The sequence below is a fragment of the Puma concolor genome, chromosome D3, assembly GCF_028749965.1.
Source record: "Puma concolor isolate L17-30 chromosome D3, mPumCon1.1.hap2, whole genome shotgun sequence".
Classification (NCBI taxonomy): domain Eukaryota; kingdom Metazoa; phylum Chordata; class Mammalia; order Carnivora; family Felidae; genus Puma; species Puma concolor.
Genome location: NC_141678.1, coordinates 46,502,644 through 46,524,854, shown reverse-complemented (window position 1 = coordinate 46,524,854; position 22,211 = coordinate 46,502,644). Strand labels below are relative to the sequence as shown.

General features: G+C 45.6%; 1 protein-coding gene across 7 annotated transcripts in view; it reads right to left on the bottom strand.

Moving 5' to 3' along the window:
• Nucleotides 1-22,211, bottom strand: part of LAMA3 (laminin subunit alpha 3) — a 274,529-nt gene that overhangs the window by 200,580 nt on the left and 51,738 nt on the right. The gene's annotated exons all lie outside the window — the stretch shown is intronic.

Genomic DNA, 22,211 nt, shown 5'->3' with positions numbered 1-22,211 from the left:
AGACTTTGTGAGATCCTTTCATTTCTTAGGGACAAAAATAAGGGGGTTTCCTCTTTATATTTTTTTACATACAATGATATGGTAAGAGTCACATATTTTAAAAAATTAAAAAGTCTAGGGGTGCCTGGGTGGTTCAGTTGGTTGAGCAGCTGACTTCAGCTCAGGTCATGATCTCACAGCTCGAAGGCTCATGAGTTCGAGCCCCACATCGGGCTCTGTGCTGACAGCTCAGAGCCTGAAGCCTGCTTCAGATTCTGTGTCTCCCTCTCTCTGCCCCTCCCCCACTGGTACTCTGCCTCCTCTCTCTCTCTCTCTCTCTCTCTCTCAAAAATAAATCTTAAAGAAAAAAAAAAAAGTCTTAGAACTAGCAGCTAGTTGCAAATGCTCCAAACCTGGTACTAGAAGCCAAAATCTTTGGGACAATGGTTTTCAAATTTTAGTCTCAGGACCCATGCACACTTCTTACAGTTATTGAGAACCTCTAAAAGCTTTTGTTTATATGGGTTATATCTCTTGGTAATGTACCCATATTAAATATAAAAGCAGAGAAAATTGAAAAATCTATCATCAGTTCACTTAAAATAATAATAAACCCACTACATGTTAACATAAACACCATATTTTTATAAAAAAATTGCTACCTTTTCCAAAACTTAAAAACTGTACAGAGAGTAGTGGCTTCACTTTACATTTTTAAAGCCTCTTTAAATGTGTGCATTGGGGCGCCTGGGTGGCGCAGTCGGTTGAGCGGCCGACTTCAGCCAGGTCACGATCTCGCGGTCCGTGAGTTCGAGCCCCGCGTCGGGCTCTGGGCTGATGGCTCAGAGCCTGGAGCCTGTTTCCGATTCTGTGTCTCCCTCTCTCTCTGCCCCTCCCCCGTTCATGCTCTGTCTCTCTCTGTCCCAAAAAAAATAAACGTTGAAAAAAAAATTTTAAATGTGTGCATTAATAGAAGACATTTGGATTCTCACACTGCTTCTGTATTGTTTTGATTGAAGTATTTAAAGAAAATCTGGCTTCACATAGATCTGTTATGGGAAAGGGGAGGATCTCAAAGCTTGTGGACCTCCTGAAAGGTCTTGGGGACCTCAAAGGGTTCCAAGCCACACTGTGAGAACCACTGCTCTTGGTCACAGAGATTACCCTTTGCCCTAAGAAGCCCCTTGGCTTATTCTCTGCATAAGGAAGAATTGTCACACCAATGACTGAAAACCCTAAATTCAGCCAGTTCTGTCCCAAACACTTGTTCTTTGATCTTGAAAAAAAGCCCCTTCACTGGCTCAGATTAATGTTCCCAGATTATTTACTGATCCTTGGAAATAAATGATCCAACCTCATGGAGAAAAACTGATTAGGAACTGTAAGGTATTCTGAAAACCATAATCTATTCTAAAGATAGAAATAATTTCCAAAAGACACATACCATTATTACATAGTGAAGGAATTCAGAGGAAATCCCAGAACTCCAAGTTTGGAAAATCACTACAAATGTTTTTCCCTGAAAACTATTTGCTTATCTCTTAGACCACATCAAAGTAAGACCGCCTTTAGACATGAGTAAGATAGGATATAAAGGAAACATTTTTGGATACAGGAATCATTCAAAGCATTCTTAACCTCTTCCCTCAAAATTCCACAATCATAGCACACACACACTGTAGAAAACAACATATTTACTTAATAGTTTATGATCTAACAGTTACTATGTTCCAGGTACTACGTGAGACACCTCACAAACATTCTCTCTCAAGAAGTTAAGTAACATGTCCAAGTATTCTAGGCTTAAAATCCTGAGCCTATGTGTATTCTACTCACTGATCATTAGCTAAGCCATAGAACCTAAGAGGTACTTAATAGTTGACCTGTTTCATCCTAGGGGGAGTAAATTATCAGAAAACTTCCAAATACCATTATTTCCAATCACCCTAAGATTCCATTATAGGGAGCCTGGAGATGAGGAGCTATGTTATAATACATCTCGAGGATTATTTGACTGCATTGGTTTTTCCAAAGCTGCACTTTCTGCTACTGAAAACTCCAAATAAATAAAACAGTCTCGGTGGCTCAGAAGGGATACTCTTTTTGTTTCACTTCATCCTGTTCCAAGGTAATGTCTCCTTTCTTTCTGGATTGTTCTCCCTCTTTCTGATTTGGATTTCATTGGATTGGATTTGACCTGGATTGTGCTCCCTCTGAAGCAAGCACAGCAGTTAAAAATTCCAAATCTAGGAGCCGGTTCAGACGTGCCTCAGTGTGCTTCCCCCCACCACCTGCCAACCTTTGGAAGCCTGCCACCCGGTCTAATTTAATAAGCCTACTGATCCTACCAACTCATCTTCCAGTGCCCATGGGATGGGACATCCCTTCCATTTTCATCTTAGGAACTGGTTTCTGAGGTTCCTCAACGCATGTTTAAGTGCCCCGACTGTTGCTAGGGTGCACTTTGTTTCTTCTGACCCCATCTGCATGACCAGACCCTATGGTTTCTCTATCACCACCACCGCTGTGTAACCTGCAATCAATTCTCGCTGAGAACTCCAGCTCTGCAGCAAATGTCCTCTGAGATTCAAAGTGTCACTGCAAGGCAAAGTGAGTGGTCCCCAAAGTGGGTTTGCAGCTCGGTTCATTCAAGTCAAGCCATGAATTTATTTTTTTTTTTTACTTGATGATTTAAAATCACGTGCCTTTTAAATGGCTCCTTCCAGGGGTGCCTGGGTGGCTCAGTTGGTTAAGCGTCCAACTTCAGCTCAGGTCATGATCTCACAGCTTGTGAGTTCGAGCTCCACATCAGGCTCTGTGCTGACAGCTCAGAGCCTGGAGCCTGCCTCAGATGCTGTCTTGCCCTCTCTCTGTGTTCCTACCCCACTCACACTGTCTCTCTCTCTCTCAAAAATAAACATTAGGGGCGCCTGGGTGGCTCAGTCGGTTGAGCAGCCGACTTTGGCTCAGGTCACGATCTCGCGGTCCGTGAGTTCGAGCCCCGCGTCGGGCTCTGTGCTGACAGCTGAGAGCCTGGAGCCTGCTTCATATTCTGTGTCTCCCTCTCTCTGACCCTCCCCTGTTCATTCTCTGTCTCTCCCTGTCTCAAAAATAAATAAACGTTAAAAAAATAAAATAAAAAAAAATAAACATTAAAAATAAATAAATAAATAAATAAATAAATAAATAAATAAATAAAGGGCTCCTTCTGTTAAACTCCCATTATTAGTTACTTATGCTTGCTCCTTGATCACTCACAATTCTTCAAAGCATTCATGAGTGACTTATGAGGTTCACAGATGTAAACAAGGGCCCTTCATGAGGCTAGGAAGTGCCAGACTATGAAAGCTCTAGAAGCAGAAAAGCAGGGGCAGAGCTGTGCAATTCAGAGAAATAATATTTGGGAGTCAAAGATAAGGAGGAAGAAATGACCAGGAAGAACTGAGCTGTAGTCTTTTCTCCATGTGATTTTGGAATGAGCTGCAGAGGGCTTGAACTTCATGATCAATCAGTTGAAGATACAAAGTAGTCTTTTAAATAATGTTTCAAGAAGCAGGTAATAGGGGCGCCTGGGTGGCTCAGTCGGTTGAGTGTCTGACTTCAGCTCAGGTCATGATCTCGCAGTTCGTGAGTTTGAGCCCCGCGCTGGGCTCTGTGCTGACAGCTGAGAGCCTGGAGCCTGCTTCAGATTCTGTGTCTCCCTCTCTCTACCCCTTCCCCGCTCATGCTCTGTCTCTCTCTCTGTCTCTCAAAAATGAATAAACGTTAAAAAAAAATTTTTTTTAAAGAAGCAGGTAATATAATAGGTAGAGTGTGAGGCACTTTGACTTCAAATGCCTCTAAAGTGAGCAGGTGAGACAAGATGGCATCATCTGACCTTTGCTTCTCTGCCAATGCTCACCATTCTGAAGCCTCTGAGATTCCAGCTCACTACAGCCCATGATTTCAGGGCCTTCCCAGATGGCCACGTAGTACATGTTCAATAAATACTGTGGATAGATGCATGGACGGATGGATATTAAAGTTGTGTAGCTGCCTCCAAGTTCAGGAGGCAGAGGTGAACCCCCAAGTGTTCTAGCTAGTGCCCAAGCTCGGTGGACTGCTAAGGGTGCAGGAGAACCAACCCCCTGCACTGAATCCTTTGCCTTGCCACCTGCTGGGCACGTGACTCTAAGCACCTCCCTGAACCACTCTGAGATTTTATGTCCTCCCCCATAAAATAGTAACATAAAATGATCATAAAAAATATTTGTTAAGTAAATAAGAAGCAATAACATCCATGTCATACAAAGTTTATGTTCTCATCTAAAAGAGCACCTATCATGCTCTGTGGCATATATTCACTTTCATCTGTTGTTCCCACATTTGTGTCTTAATCACTCCTGTATCCTCAGAATAGGTGCTTAATAAATGTTGTTGAATTGAAATGAAACTAATCAATGGGACACGCGAAATTGCAAAATGCTATGCAAATGTATTTAAAGTCATATCTGGAATTAGCTTCTCACTCAACTAGATAGCACACCCTCCACCAAAAGTCTTAAGTTTGTGATATGAAATTAGTCTGCTCTAACAGCTTTAGAATTTGATAAGCATATTGCTCCACAAAGTGGAGTAAAATTTCTAATTCACTTTTCCAACGTTTTATTTTGCCTGATTTTCAACCCTCCAGGAAAGCTCAAAGAATGGTACAATGGACATCAATATGTTTTTCATCGGATGCACAAAACGTTAACATTTTGCCATACTTGTGCTCTCTCTCACGTATGCTCTTTCTGCACGTGCACACGCACACACACACACACGCACACACATACACACACTCTGTGTTTGAATCTTTGCAAGTAAGTTTCAGACATCATTATGCTTCACCTCTATTTCAGCAGGTATATCCCAAGAACACGGACTTTTTTACACACCCTCAACATTTTGATGTCTAAGAAATTTTTACCATTTGTACAAAAACATTATCTAACACACTGTCCATATTCAAATTTCCCTGATTCTCCTAACAATACCCATTGGATTCCAATCCAGGATTACATGCACCATGTACCTATTAAGTTTTTTGTGTCACATAACCTAGAGCAGTCCCCCCATGGCTTTTGTCTTTCCTGACATTGGCATTAAGAAGAGTCCACGTCCTTTCTGTCACAGAAGGGTCCACAATCTGAATTTGCCTGATTATTTTCTCATCATCTGATTAAGCATTTTGGCAAGACTACTTCTTGCATTACCTTTCTTCTCATGGCATCACGCCAGGGGGCACGAGATGCCAGGTGGTCCTATTATCAGTGATGCTATGTTTGATCCTCTGTCTAATGAGATGTCCACCAGATTTCCCCCATCATTATCTTTTTACCTTTGTCATTAATCAGTTACCTGTGAAGAGGCACCTTCAAACATTTAGTTTCTATTAGCTAAATTATAAACATTCCCACTCTCCATGTAAAAACACGAATACAAGTTAGGAAAAGTAAGGCCCAAAATATGGAACGAAACCATTAAACTTCTTCTAGGGTGCCCATTTAGAAAACTTATCTATGGAGCTAATTCTATAGACAAAAATGTTAATTGCGAAGGAAAAATGCAGATCGAGTGAAATTAAACTCTATTTTGGTAACCTTGTTTGAGAACGTCTTACAAAATGAAATATAATCCTCATAAAACAATCAAGGCCAATGATGAAAACACAACTCAGCTGGCCTGAAAAAAAAGGATCCTTTTAATCATGGTCCAAAGAACACATCTGCCAATGGCAGAACAAAGTCACCCCTTTCTTGTAAGTTTATCATCACCTGGGGCTGAAAAACCCAGTCTCTGGCACCATCAAAAAGACTGTGCTCAGGAGAAAAGTCACTTTGTCCCTCCGTGCCTCTTCCTGTCTCCCAGAAGCACCTGCTCACCTGTGAGGAGGGAACGTGGATCATTTCAGAAACTTACAGGAAGGGACTCAAGAGGTCCCTAGGTCAACCTCTCACCCAGGTTAAGAACCTTCACCCAAGAATCTCTTTTTGAGAGGAAACCCACAGCATTGCTGACAAGTTCCAGCCATTATGTTTCCTTGGTGTTTTGTCAAAAACTTTCTCTTCTAAGTCCATTTCCCCTGCCTTGGAGTAACACAGATCTCCACTCTTTATCCCACATGACAGCCTGCCCAGGGTTTAAATACCGACAACCATGTTTCCCTGGGTTCTTTTTAAGGAATTAAAATTCCAGTCAGCAGGAGGCAAAGACAGGGGTAGAAAGTGGAAAGGAGAGAAGAATCAAGTCTCTCATTTCCTCATTAAAAATAACTACAATAGTCTGAGAAATAGCAACCCTAAAGCAAAATTGAGTCTAAAGATTTGGAACACTCTAATAACTTGGAAAATGACAAGCCTACTATTTTTTTTTTAATTTTTTTTCAACGTTTTTTATTTATTTTTGGGACAGAGAGAGACAGAGCATGAATGGGGGAGGGGCAGAGAGAGAGGGAGACACAGAATCGGAAACAGGCTCCAGGCTCTGAGCCATCAGCCCAGAGCCTGACGCGGGGCTCGAACTCACGGACCGCGAGATCGTGACCTGGCTGAAGTCGGACGCTTAACCGACTGTGCCACCCAGGCGCCCCAAGCCTACTATTTTTTTAATGGAAGATTTCAAGAAAAAAAAAATTGAAAGATAGAGAAAAGGTCAAACACTTGCATCTATATCTTATTTCTGATGAGTTCTTAACTCTGGAGAAAAAAATGATTAATGTCATAGAGCGGGATTTTCAGTCCTTGTGGACTTTAAGCATTATTCCCCAAGTAGACTCAAAGTGCAGAATTTGAGACTAGCATATGTTGCTCAGGAACATTTTATCTACAAGTAACAATTTACAAAATGGTGGTGGTTTTAAATAAGCTGAAGCCCCCTGGAATCTAAGAACTCTGGGTCCAATTTCCTAATAACACCTTATATTTTATCCTGCTCTGGTTACTCTAACTGTCCGAAATTTTTTTTTTTTTTTTTTTTTTTTTTTTTTTTGTCTAGGGCCTGATTCTCCCTGTAAAACTCAGGGAGTTTTCTGTAAGAAAATTGCCCGTGGCATTTGGTTCACTCACTGAACTGAAAAGCAGCCTAAGAATTTGTCTGACAAACTATACAGAAGAAGGGAAATTACACAGTCAGGATCTTTCAAGGCAAAGAGGTTTCACTAATGCAATGTTAATTACCAAAGACTAAGTCATCAAACTCTTCCTTGAATCTGGTTAAAATTTTTTAGACTCAGTGATTCCTGAAAATAGATTGATTTCTATAAATGGCTTATATCAGGCTTCAACAAAATATTTCTCGGTCATGGTGATTTCTCTTCAATCAGATTCCAAACTATGTGGCTGTCATTTTTCATAAAGAAGATCACACCCTCCTTCGGGCACCTGGGTGGCTCAGTCGGTTGAGCTTCCAACTCTTGATTTCAGCTCAGGTTATGATCCCCGAGTCATAGGATCAAGCCCCGCGTCAGGCTGCGAGGTAAGTGTGGAGCCTACTTGGGATCCTCTCTCTCTCTCTCTCTCTCTCTCTCTCTCTCTCTCTCTGCCCCTCCCCTACTCATTTTCTTTCTTTCTCAAATAAAAAAAAATTTTTTAATTAAAAAAAAAAAGATCACACCCTCCAGAATGTCCCAGGCTCTTCCTCTTGACAAATATCTTTCTACCTAGAGAGTTGTAACATTTTGGGCCTGCACTCATAATGGTCCTTTCCTACTCTTATGGGCTATCTTATTCCTTTTTCCTCTGTTACTTCTTTCTTAAGTTCACCAACCATGGCTAGATCATAGTTTTACCTAAGGCTAAAATTATCCTTTTGGCTGTGTATCCAACGATCTTCCTGATGACAGGGCACCTCAGAAACCTTTTCGACAACAGTTGTAAGTGTCTGTAGAGCGTAATGGTGGTCACCTAGATTTTATTACATGAACTTAAGAATAACAGAATGAACTTTAAGCTGACATGTCATTTCAGACCAGCTGGGCTACAGATTAAATATTCTTAGAACTCATCCTTTGGCCAAAAGTGGTCTTTACCTCCTGAACACTAAATCCCCTGGTGTGGTTCTCCAAGGGGATGGTACCACCAGCTGGGGTGTGTGGAGAATGTAAAGAGACATTTTCCTGGTTGTCACAACAACAAGCCCAAATAAAGGAAGAGACCATGCATGTGCAGCGGCATCATCTCCACCCTGAGAAAGATCACAGCCAGTCCCGGGTGAGGACGCTGCTTCCTGGGTGTCTGGGACCTGCCGTCCAGAGTACCAGTGGAGAGGCAGCCACATCACAGGCATTTGTCTTATGTTTATTGAGGCTTTTGAGGACCTGAATTCCCTTCCCACCTTATGAATCTGGGGCTGGGCACGGAATGCACCTTCTAACCTTAGAAGCTGAAAATGCCAGCTTCCTGACTCCTGTGGCAGGTAAGGCAATACGAGTACATGACCCGGGCTCAGCTAATCAGAAGTCTCCTTCCAAGATTTTACTCCTAGAGCAAGTGATACAAAGAGGTAGGGGCACAGACAATGAAGAATTCTTTCTGGAAGCAACAAAGATGGCAGTACCATCTGGCTTCTAGGGATAGGTGCAGGCCCCAGCACAGGTGTACTGAGTCCAGAGTCCAGACTCAGGGCTGACTGTTCATCAGTACCTGCTGCCGCAAGTGGCATTCGGCCACAGCTGTGTCCTTTGCAGACCCGCCTGTGGGTCAGACCGTGCGAAACCTTTGCTTCTGCCCATTCTCTGAGCCTGATTCTCCGTGCTCTTGAAAACCCCTCCCGCTACCTCACCTCTGCTCCTTCCACTCTCAGAGGTGACCTCTTCTCTTTCATAGGGAAAATGAGAACTACCAGAAAGGGACTGCCTTCCCTTCCCTTTGCAAATCTATGAGCCATTTGCAACTACACATCTTCTTTTTCCCTCCGGACCAATGGAGGGAGGAGCCTCTTCTTGTCTAAAGCCAATCCCTTCCTCAGGACTCTGGGTCCCCTCCTGCCTTCTGCTGTATCCTTCCCATCAGCTTTTAAAGTCTCTTCCATCTCGAAGTCAGGAACAGCTTCTCCTTCCATCCAAACCCCCTCCTCCCCTCACAGAGCACTTCTTGTAAGAGTATGCTCTGTCTTGTCCGTTGCTCACCTCTCACTCACTCCCAGCTCACCCAGAGTTAGATCTCAGTCTTTCCTCACTCATACAACACTATCCCCACATCATACCATGACTCTCGGTATTTATTTCTCTAGCCCAGACGTTCATGGAAACTTCAGACCCACATTACAACTATCTGCTCCATCACCACCTGAAAGACCTCACCTCCTTCTCAACTCAGCAGGACCCAGTGAAGCCTGATCCCAGCCCCCCCAGAGCCTGCTAATTCCTCTTTAATCCATGGGTCTCAGCGAAGCCTTCTCTCTAGTGAGTCCTCTGTATTTTATGCTTTCTGGAGCATCCTGTTTTTCCTTTAAAACACTCCTTACAGGATAACTAAATAAATATTCATAGCTAGAGTGCTCATGGCCTAGTGAATACAGGATGGGTGTCTGATTATCCTGCCCACTCAGGAACTGCAACAGGAATCCTCTGGCTACACGTAGCTTAGGTCAGGGCAGCGCCCGCACTTTGCCTGGATGAGGGTGGGGCTGGTAGGCGGCCAAAACCCTAAGGACTGCACTTACTTGGCATAAAACGGGACAGCTCAAAGTCACCTTCACTGTATGGAAATGGTGCCCCTTGGCTGAGCTCTCAGATCTGGACACGAGATGGCCTCTTGTGTCCCAAAGGATCCCACTCAAATGCCCTGGCTCCTGCGGACCAGAGCAAGCACTTTCATAGCCAGACAAATGTATGGCACATTGTGAAGCTGCAGGGTAGGCAGAGGCCTGGGTGTGAAGGGTCAGAGTGCAATGGGGTGAAGGGAGGTGGTGGGCAGCAGATGGAGTGTGGACGGGCTCCACGCCTGACGGCTATCAGGAAAAGTGGGTTCTGTGCCCATCTCAGCATCTGCCAGAGTCCATAACCTTGGGTCAGTTTTCTGAAATCCAACTCCAGGCAAGACACAGTTAGGAATTTAAGCAGGGATTCAAGCCTACCCCAGACAGGATGTGGGGTGGAACCTGAGGGAAGAGGCCAGGGTGACCAGACACAGCCACGGCAGATGTAGGTTAAACCGAGAAACCAGAGCCAGTGGCCCCGAGCTAATGGGCTCCAGGTGAATGTGAGAGCAATGATACTCCACCCTGCACGCTGGCAGAGAAGGGGACTGCGGTGGGGGAGTGGTCGGTGGGGACACCTTCCATGCCCACAGGACCCATCTCACTCAATGCCAACCACCACCTCGCGGGAATGAGGTCTGAGTCTGAAGATGGTAGGTGGGGTGAGTGACTAGGCATTCTAGAAAGGTGGGTCTGAGGGTGGAGGGTGGGTAGAGCCCCAAGTTCCATCATCAAACCTCCACACGATGACCCACCCCCTCTCTCACTTCCCATGGGTCCAACCCTACCCACTCCCTTCCCCTTCCTGCTCTTCCTTCCGGAAGCCTCTCCCCAACCCAAGGCACCTTTTGTCCCTGTACCCCAAAAGCTACACAGAAAGGGAGGATTATACCATAACGTTAATGCCATCCCATATTGCAAACATGGCAAATGACAGCCATTTTAGCTACACAAGGGACTAAATGGGTTTTTAAGACATAGCTCAGGAAGTCCTTTTTATAACATGTTTTTTTTTCTGGGGGAAAAATGCAACACAAGTTCTAAATACCTGATGTAGCTTTTAGCACACACCTCATTTATACTTTTATATGATTTCCCCTAAGGCAACATTCCATTAATTAAATGAATGTGAAAGACCATCTCACTAATGACTGTACAAACACCAACCCTGCCGTAGTGGTCAGACGCAAAGAAATGGACACACATACAGTCTCAATGCACTTTCAAAAAACATAAAGTACGTGAATATGGAAGACATCAAACCAGATGTCACAGCACATTTATACAAAGTATACGTGTGTATATATGTATACATACACGCGTGTGTGAATATATATACACATGTATGAATACATACACGTATTCGTGCCCATGTACACACAGTCACACTCATTAGAATGGTGACAGTCAATAGACTGGTTACACTGCAGCTGACAATCAACAGAGAATCTCAGGGATTAAATCTACATCTCACTCACGCCAGACGTCTCTTGAGGGTGGACTCGGCTCTACACCCTCCTCACGTGGGGACACAAACCAATAGAGCCCCTACTATCTGGCACACCACTGAGGCAGGGAGGGAACAGGGTGCATCACACACCAAGTCGGGTCCCAGGACCATGCTTCCCTTCAAAGACATGGCCAAGTGCAGCTCTACCGGGAGCCTGGAAAGAAAATAACTGGACATCCTGGCAAGCTAGAAATGCAGAGGTGCTGATGCTTACAGGACCCCGGGTCCTACCAATTTGGCCCCGCAGCCCCTGCTAGGTTGGAAGTCAATGGTAGAAGCTGAGACTTCAGAGGAGTTGAGTTCTCTCTCCTTTTGCCCACACCACCCACGGTGGACACAAAAGGCAACTCTACCAGAGAGAAGAAGTGTTCAACTCTGGACATTCAGCCACGCTGGGGGACGGTAGGATACTGCAGCGCTCTCAAAATTAGGTGTGCATTAGAAGCAGCTGGGGAGCATCTTAAAATGCAGATTCCCAGGATACTAGTCTAGAAACTCTAATTCAGTAGGTCTGCAGTGAGGCCTAGAAACAGAGCTTAAAGCAAAAGGAAAACACACGAGCCCCTGTACAAAGGCAAGAAAAAAGGTGCCTTTAACACTACTAAAGTACACTTTTTCCTTCCTTCCATAATTTCTTTCTTGGCCAACCATGATTTTTTATTTGCTACTTAATGCTGGACTCCCTTGGGCAAGAAGATCGTCCCTGGGTGAGAGCAGACCCTCACAGGTGCCAGGGGACTTTGCCCTGCCACTGGCTGTGTACACACCAGGATCCTCCTCCCTAAAACTGCTGGGTTGATGCAACGCACCACACTGTGCTCTGGGCAAGGACAAGAGGCCAATCTCCCCTTCCTATGGACACACTACCCCAACCCACACAGACGGGCGACTCCTGAGCGACTAGAATTTCCCCACAGAAATGTGCCTGATACCTGGATGCAGGATGGGCGAGAGACTCATTCCTGTCAAGCTGCCCATGGCTCCAGTGCCTTGAGACAGGGGTGGCCCTGCCATGCCCCTCCTTGGCGTGGTGTGCATGTAGCCAAACCTCCATGCACCTGCTCTCAGACCCCAGCCAGGACGGCAGGGGGGAGACGGGGAGGAGGAAGAGAAAGTAGGAGATATGGAAGCACCAGGCCTTAGGGGAGCAGATGGCCAAGAACCTGTCCAGACTGGAAGATGATCCATAAGCCAGCATATCCTCCATTGTCCTATTGGACTTCACTTACAAAACACAAACTCAAACATAAAATTATTAAGAATCTCAGGATGACATTAACTCCCAAGCAGGGGTCCCCCTTCTGAGCACAGGGATTCAAGACTAACTTGGAGAAACACTGACCTAAAGACAGGCTCATCCAGAAGAGGGTAATCAAGAAAAGTCCCAACACCAAGAGTAGGACAAAAGGATAGAGACTCTGACAGCCATCCACTACTCCAGGCAGAGAGCCCCTCCATGTTCTAGAATTTGACGTCAGGGTCCCAACCACAGACTACAGGCTCTCAGAGAACTGCTAAAAGAAAACAAGACTCCAAGGCCCAGACAGATGATCATGATGGACTCGTCAACGTGACCAACCATTCTGGTTTGCCTGGCACTGTCTTAGTTTCACTGGTGAAAATCCTACATCCCAGAAAACATCTCGATCCCCAGAAAACCAAGACAGTTGGTTGCACTATGAGCAGGGCCAATATTGGCCCGACAACCTATTTATCTTTCAATGACTAATGGAAAGGCTGCTTCCTTGTGAAATCTTCCCCAAATATACCAAACAAAGATGCTTTCACCCTCTGAGACAGGGAAACAAGGACTCCATAAAAATCTACTTTTTGCTCCTTTTCCTGCTTTGATTCTTGCTAGGAAGTGCACCCCGACCCCCCTTTCTACACGCCTCACAATGCAAATAGCGTATGACTTCCTTGTAAGGGACAGGAGTTAATGATTTCTCTAGAATAGATAACATCTAAGGAAGGACTAGGTGAGAATGACCAGCCAAAGCTCTCATAGGCCATTCCAGACCACCGGCCTAAACATCTCAATGCCAAGCCCCCCTGACTCCCAGGACTAACACCTGGGCCTTTGTCTTTGTTCTAACAGGTTCCTGAATGCCTGAAAGGACACATACACCAGGCCACAAGCCTCAATAAAAACCCCCAGAGCCTGAACAAAGACAAGACTCAGGCTCCTTTCCTGAGTCTCCCTGAAGCCCCATCTGTATCTGCTCTATATCTTCAATAAACTCTGCTCTCACTTCCTGCTGGCTCAAATTTGATTTCTATCCTATGCAAAGCCAAGGACCCTCTTGCCTGGTCCCGCGGGGCGCCCTCTGCGTCCCCAGACCTGGCCTGCTGGCATCATCTCCATGGTAGTTATACTTATCAGGACGCACACTAATTCTTTTTCATGAAGTTGACTCCCCAAGAAGAATGTGAAGTCCCAGAAGACATAGGAAGGATCCTATGGTATTGTAATGTATAAGAAATACATATTTGGTCCTGTCCCGTTTCTGACACACACTTCCGAAAACCCTCGGAATTTCCTAAATGATAAGAGAGCTAAATGTGCCTTTTGTTATATTAATGAGGTTTCTCAGAAAGCCTCTAGGTCACCCAGGGGTGGGGACTAGCTGCCAGAGTAACTTACCCCATGATTATAGGGTTGGACCTTCCAGTCCCACCCTCCCGACCTTTCTAGAGGGAAAAGGGGTTGGAGGTTCAATCTATCACCAGTGGCCAGTGATTTAATCAGTCATGCCTGTGTAATAGATCTTCCATAAAAACCCAAAAGGAGAGAGTTCAGAGAGCTTCAGGGTGGGTGAGCACATGAGGCTTTGGGGAGAGTGGCGCACCCAGAGAGAGAATGGAAGCCCCACGTCCTTCCCTACACACTTGTCCAAGGCATCTCTTCCATCCACCTGTTCCTGAGTTCTATCCTTTTCTAATAAACTGGTAATCTAGCAAATTAAATGTTTCTCTGAGTTCGGTGAGCCAATCTGGCAAATTAATCAAACCAGAAGAGGGAGTTGCTGGAACTTCCAATCTGTAACTGGTAGGTCAGAAGCACAGGTGATGAGGCACCTGGATGGCTCAGTCCGTTGAGCGTCCAGTTTTAGCTCAGGTCATGATCTTACCATTTGTGAGTTCGAGCCCCACATCGGGCTTGCAGGAGGCTGCTTGGGATCCTCAGTCCCCTTCTCTTTCTGCCCCTCCCCCATACATGCATGTGCACGCTCTCAAAACTCAATAAACATTAAAAAAAAAAAAAAAAGAAAATGATTTTAAAAAAGAAGCACAGATGACAACCTAGACTTGCCACTGGGGTCTGAAGTGGGGGTGGGGCACAGTCTTGTAGGACTGAATCTTTAACCTGTGGGATCTGATGCTATCCATTTCCAGGAAGACTGTGTCAAAATTGAGTTGAATTGTAGGACACCCAGCTAGTGTCCAAGAACCACTTGGATGTCTTGGATGTGTGGGGGAAAACCACACACATTGGAACCAGAGTCGAAATTCGAAATCCCATCACAAATGCCTGGGAGAGAGAAGGGGGATGGAGAGGACCCAGCGGCTAAGGTATGACGCAGTGGCCCGATGGCAGTGGGGCAGTGGGGCACCAAGCCAGCTCAAGGCCAGCCACATGCCGCTCACTGAGCTGGAAACCCCAGGGTTTCCAGAGCCTTTGCTCTGCAACTTGGGCTGCAGCTTAGTCCCAGAACCTGAAAGTCTGTCTCTGCTGGGCTTAGTTCCCTGAGCGTCAGGAAATTCAGGGTCAAGAAATAGGAAAAACGGACAAGTGGCTGCAGCAGCAAGTGAAAAAAAAATCAAAAGGTGCCACCTTCAAGGACTGGTCGAATAGAATTACTAAAATAATAAGAAAAAGGAGAAGGAAGAGGCAAGACTAGCATTTACTGAGGATTTAGATGTGCCAGGGACTAAGGCTTTTATGTTTCGGTAGTCTTTACAATAAGCCTAGTCCGTTAGAACTAATATTATCTCTGCTTCATAGATGCAGAAACTAAAGTCTGGAGAAGATGCAGAACATGTTTATACTCACACTGTGAGTAAGGAACCAAGTGCCGACTGAGTCCACATCTGTCTGGGCTTCCATGCAATTAGCCATCTTGCTGTTGGGGACAGCTAAGGGCCCGACAGGGCTAATCCTGGGGAGCTTGCCCCTTTCTTCAAGGGGATCTCTCCTCCCTGGGTGCTTCGGCCCATGCCAGAAGTTGCTGCACAGCCTGATTTTCTAACACCTGTGTGTAGCATGCTCAAGAAAGCCAGAAACAGGAGGAATATAAAGAGTTCCTTGGCTGCAAGCACGCTTTGCCCCAAGCCCTGGCTCACTGTGTCCCTAGCATAGTGTCTGTTATCATTCACAAGCCCCTTTAGGAGATTTTGCCTGCTCCTCCCAGACCTCATCTGGCTTCTTCTCCACCACCCGCCCTGCTTCCAGGTCAGGCTTCCCTTTGCTCTCCAGCTTCCAGGGAGACCTGATAATAAGCAGGGTGTCCTCCAGTCCCTTGCTGCTCAGAGCGTGGCCCACCGGCCAGCAACAGTGACATCACTGGAAAGCAGCTCAGAAATGCAGAGTCTAAGGTCATGCCTGCAGACCTCTGAGTCAGATATGTTATTTGAATCGATGACTCAGACGTGCATTCAAGTTTGAGAAGCACTGGCCCAGCCCATAATATATACCCTTTTTTCCACCAGGGGCACATTGCCAGCACTCCTCTTTCTCCCACGGAAACCTGATCTCGAGTGAATCTGAAGTCAGTGTGTTTGTTTTTTTTTTCTCTCAACATTAGCCTTTTAACAGCTTTATCCTCAGCTAAAGGAATTCCATGCTTGGTGAACAGCCAAACCATCTCTAGAGAGAGCTGATGGTGTTTTTCTTGCAATGGACTATATGTCTTCTCCAGGCCATGATTACAGACCAGTTTGGGAGGTGCAATCAATCTCTTTGTGCAAGTCTACCTTCCATAGGAATACATGTTGAGTAAGAAGTTGCAGCATAGAACATACGTTATTAAGCCCCAACTGTTCTCCAAAATAAGCAACAACTCTTAACAAGAGGAGAAATAATGGCTAAGAAGAGATACAACGTGGGTGGCAAGGGGTCATTGGAAAGAATGCCTCAGAGAGACGTTATGAGTCATGGTATGACTACTTAGGATGAATCCCTATATATTTAGAAACAAACCTGCTCTCAGCTATCAACACATACATCATTTTCCTACTGTCACTGGAAACATTTAGGAGCAAAAGAAAAAAAATATCTGGGGATGAAACAGTACAATAGCTAATGAGGCCTTAAAATTAAAGGATATAGTTACCCTAGAGGAAAAAAAAAAAAAAAACACCATTATCAAATCAGCACCATAAGAAAACAGCCGAGTAAGAGCAAGCCCTTTGTCCTTTATTATAAAAGGAAAATTATAACCTGGCCTGTTCTTCACACAGCCTTTGATGCTTGGCCATTCTGCCTGATGGTGCACATCTCTGTGACAATTCACTTAGAAAGAAGCAAAATTCAAAACTGAGCCACACCAGCTTACAAAGCTTGAATGGTTTCTACAGAATGGCAGTGCACTTCTGTCACAGACTATGAGTCTGGAGTTCTCTCTTGTCCAGCAAGAGAGAAGATGCAGAATTGAATACGAGAGAGGCTAATGTCCGGGAAGAGACGAGAGTACTGGACAGGGGTTTCGTCTCCGTATGTATTGAGCTCACAAGATATTACTTACATGGTGAATGTGAAGAAAAGATTTTACACAATTGGACATGGAGAAAACAATCAGACACTAATCATTGTCAGATTAACAATAAGATAAACAATCAGACACTAAACAGTGTCAGAAGCAAAGGGTCTGAGGGGAAAGTGGAGTTTGTGATCAAGGTACAACAATATATTGGCATCAGATGGAAAGTAATTTCCTGCAGGTGATATAACAAGTTATTCGTGATCCCATTAGAGTATCTCGAAAGCTAACCTCAGGTACGTTTTCCCTGTGGTGGTGGCTTTCCATCCTAAGCTTTTTTCTTTTTTTTTTTTTTAATTTAATGTTTATTCATTTTTGATAGAGAAAGACAGAATGTGAGCCGGGGAGGGGCAAAGAGAGAGGGAGACACAGCATCCGAAGCAGGCTCCAGGCTGTGAGCTGTCAGTACAGAGCCAAACATGGGGCTCAAACTCGTGAACTGCAAGATCATGACCTGAGCCGAAGTCAGACGCTTAACCAACTGAGCCACCCAGGCACCCCACCCTAAGCTTTTTTCTAACCCATTTACGTAAGCAGAACCTATTTCCCCACACACTTCCAAAATGACTCAACAATATTACTTAGCACTACAAAATAAGAAATATTTCTATGTGAATATACAAATGTTTCAGGCTTTGCATAATCATTAAGTAAGGTAAAATACGTCTTGACAGTTAACTCTAAGTGGCAACCAAATGTACTAGCAATGAAAACAATGATTTTCTTTTACTATTTCATCAATATATTGCTTGTAGCCATCTACATCCCTTTTGTTTAAAAAAAAAAAACAGTGGGGTGGGATATAAAGCTCTAAATCCTAAAGGATGTAAAGAAATTAATAAAAATCAAAACCAAACAAAAAGGAGTGAAAGGACAGTTACTGGTAGGGATGCGATGTGAAGCCCATAGTGAAGTTTGTGCACAAAATGCCGGTCACGAAGCTCCAGGCACTTCCATGGCAGAACCAAACATTTGCCCCTAGTAGCCAATATAAAGAGGGAAACCAGACCGCAGTGTCCAAACGTTTGTTTTGGTCTTTAATGCCCCTCAGAAGTGCAACTGTTTGGGGAACCAAAGGGATTTCTCAAATGGACCTTCCAAGGGAAAACTGTGGAAAGTGATAGACAACATTCTGAGCAAGGGCTAGCAGTTATAACCACTCACAGGGCCATGAGCATTTCATGGAGCCAGAGCACAGACAGACAGACCCAAGTGTCATGTGTCATCACTGCATGACCCTGCAGCTGGACTGCACGGTGCAAACCCTGAGTCTACCGCATGCTCACCTGTGACCAACAGCCACAGTTTATGTAACACCATCGGGATGCACATCTCTGAGCTTCAGTTTCCTTTTCTAGAAGCGAGGAACCTACCTTGTAAGGTTGTTGCAAAGATCAAATGAGTTAATTCTCGAAAAGTGCTTAGAACAGTTTTTAGCATAAGTATGTTGGCACTAAACTCATGCTATAGCTGCCGTGAAACTTAGGTTTTTAAATTCTAAATTTATTTAGATTCTAAATTATTCATCTTGCGAAGCAAGATATTCTTCATAGTGCGAAGCAAGATATTCTTCATCTTGCTTCATCTTGTGAAATTATTGAAAATTATTCACCTAGGGGCACCTGGGTGGCTTAGTCACTTAAGCGGCCAACTTCAACTCAGGTCATGATCTCACGGCTCATGAGTTCGAGCCCTGTGTCGGGCTCTTTGCTGACAGCTCAGAGCCTGGAGCCTGCTTCAGATACTATCTCTGTCTCTCTGCTCCTCCCCTGCTATGCTCTCTCTCTCTCTCTCTCTCTAATAAAAAAAAAGAAAATTATTCATCTTGCTGCATTTTGTGAGGCAGATGTTGAAGAATTTTCTAAGACATATGAGCTTATCTATCACAAGGAAAAGAACAACTCCTCCTCCCACCTATTTTTCTAAATGTTTAATACCCTACAAATAAATGACCAAAAGCCCAACTTTTCATTATGTCTTCAGCACGTTCCAAATTACAACTGATAAATATTTTAGTGTCTATCTATCCCGTATGTATTGCTTTAGGTATGGGAGGGACATCTGTAAAACGGGAAGAGAGAAGTAAGGGGCTCTGTACCCTTCATTCACATAGTAAACATACATTCACTGAATTCCTTCTCTGCACCAGGCATTCTCTATAGAATGCCGTTAGTCACCTCCTCAATAATTCCCTTTCATTCTTTCAGAAATGACAACTGAGGGATTCTGATCATGTCAATCCCTTGAAAAGCCTCCTTCACAAGTCAGAGTGCTGAGTGTCACTCAGAGCCCAGCGGGGGACAGACTACCTACTAGAAGGAAGTACTTGGGGAGAGTTTAATAAATTGGCTGTTTGCAAAGGAGTGGAGAGGGGTGAGGGAGGCCTTCTCATGATGGTGAAGAACCTCAGAGCGACATCGGAGAGCTCTCCCTGCCACAGGCCGGAAGGGCAAGGAGAGGAAGCAGAACCTGGAGCTGAAACAGGGCTGTAGCTGTAGGAGCAAGTTGTCGGCCAGGAGCCTCAATAGAAGACCTGAGATCCTGTAATCTGGGGTGGGGACGTGGGGGAGGGAAAAATGCCTCAGTCTCAATCTCCTCCCCTTCTCTCAGCTGAGCACTCTTCTGTACCTCCCACTGGCCAACTGTGCCAGAAGCCCCAGGGCAGGGGCTGCCCTCGAAGTTCACTGCACCAGGCACGGAGCAGGGTGGGGAGAGTGGAGGGACCATCTAGGTCACAAGAGGGCTTAGGGCTATAGTCTTAAATAATTAAGTATCTGAAACTGCACAACCAAATCTGAGCCAAAGAAGAGTCTTAAGGTCACAGAAAGGTGACTTCTGAGGACGGGACACAATGGGCCTTGGTCCCTTGGAAGAAAATTTGCCCTGCATGGTTTAGAGCAACGCTTCAGAACGTGGCCCCTGGGCTATCTGGTAAACAAGGAGAGAAATGCAGAGGAAGCATTCTGAAACCTTTATAACAATTTGAAAGAATAAGGTGGAGTCTTTCGTGTCTAATTTTTTTTTTAATGTTTATTTATTTATTTTAAGGAGAGAGCACACACAGTGCAGAGCCTGACACAGGGCTGGATCCCATGAACCGTGAGATCACGACCTGAGCCGAAATCAAGAGTCAGACACTCAACCGGTTGAGCTACCTGGGCATCCCTCTATCTAATTTCTTTAATGGGCCTTGTATTTTGTATGTCTTTAGGTTTTATCTTTCATTTCCTTTTTCCTAAGAATTCATTTTTATTGCTTCCTGGTCTGTGACAGATCCGAAATGTTAAAAAATAAATAAACAAAACGCGTCCTTTGTCACAGATGGTTTGAGGAACACTGCTCCAAGCGGCGCTGCTTGAGTCTCAGCACGCTCGTGACCCAGCTGAGGAGACTTAAATGAAGATTCCAATTCGAGAGGTGCGCGTTCAGGGGCCCAGGACTCTGCATTTCTTGCCGGCTCCCAGTGGATGCCAGTGCAGCTGGTGCAAAGACTACACTTGGAGCAGGAAGGATGGGAGCTGCCCAGGCTGAAAAGGAGCAGGGTTTGGGGGATGGGGATGTGAACGGGTGGTGGGTTGTGTAGCTGTGGGGACAGTGGGGGTGGGGAGGCACACACGGACTGGCAGAAGTGGACAAAGGAAGGCAGGAAAAAAATGAGTTTAAACAGCAGCCCGTGAACAGGGGCAAGCCGGGGCAGCCCGGGCAAGGTGCCAGATACACCGGTCCTAAATGCTAGGCCTTTCGGGTCCAGCCCTGCCCAGGCCTGTGCAGCGTGAGGGAGATGCCCTACCCCTGAAATGCAGGAATTTGCAAAACAGCTGCCCTCCACCCAGTCTCCCTGCCCTGGCTCCCCCAGCACTGAGGTTGGACGCTGCCTTCCACACACCCCAGCTCACCCCCGCCGGGCCCCAGGCCTGCGCTCTCACTAACTGCCCCACCGCCCTGCCCGCCCACCCGCACCCTCTGGCCAACGCCAGCCTCAATTCACGCTGCTGTGGATCTGGGGATTCGGATCTCAGACTTCCCTGAGTGGAAAGAGATTGCCCTGCATCTCCCAGCCCCCAGGCTCCCCGGCCCCAGCCCCCTCCATCTCTCCGGGAGCTCCAGAACACTGCTTGTAAGGGGCAGTGTGAAGGATCAGAGACCAGAGTCTGTTGCGCTAGGATGACTGTGAAAGGCAGGGGCAGGAACCAAATGCTCCACCCCAGTGATTCTGTGAGGCTGAGAACCTACAAAGGTAAACATACCATCTCATCGCTCAGGGAGCTTAAAGCATATGGAGCGGAGCACATCATGCACGGTGTACCGAGTCGGGAATTCCTCAGCTGTAGAATGTTTACCTTGGTGGTTTGAGAGTCCAAGAGAGAAGTGCAAATAGCACAGGAGCTTGCTGTTGAGTTAGAGAGACAGGAGCCCGAAGCAGCCTTGTCTGTAGGTTACGCGGCCAAGGAAACAGCCCGTGTAAAGCAGTAGGAATTGCAAGACCAGCGGGATGTGGGGGAAATGAGACCCGGCCCCTCTGGTCTGGAAGCAGCTGCAGGAGCCCTGGGGAGGTGGGCTGCCCACACTACCTGTGCCAGGAGGCCACCTGCGGCCACAGCTGTAGCCAGGCAGTCTGCTTGGTCTTGGTGGAGCTGAGCCTCTTGGGGGAGGAGCCCTGACCTTCCCACTGTGAGGCTGGGAGGGCAGCTGGGGACACACATGCACAGATCTTTCCTGAAGGCTGGCAGTGACCACAAGAAAAGGTGCTAGTCTGATTAGGTTTAAGTTAGGAAATGTAATGGAAGAATGCAAAGTGAAAAAGCAAAAGTGAAGAGAACCGTAGAAACTGGAATAGGGAAAGAAGAGTCATCAGGAAGAAAGAATAAACGAAGGTAGTTTGGTCGCTTGGCAGGTGGGGGGGTGGTGGGGGGCTCCAGGGTCACTGGGTTTAGGTAGGAGACTCCATGGGGCTGAGGCCGGTGCCCTGGAAGACAGCTTGCGGAGGAGAGGGGGCATCGGGCCTGCGGATTCCCCTGAGACATTATATTTAACTTGAGCTTTCATTGGAAACATCAAGAATTTGTGAAATTCAGTTTTTCCTTATATATGCTTGCCAATAATAGTAAGAGGAAAACTGCCATGATTTCAAGCCAAAATATGCCTGAAATCACAAAAGTTTCACAAGGGAAGAAACATAAAATAGTTTCCAAGATCAGCTAAGGAATAAAATAGGCTCTTTCAAAAAAAAAAAAAAAAAACAC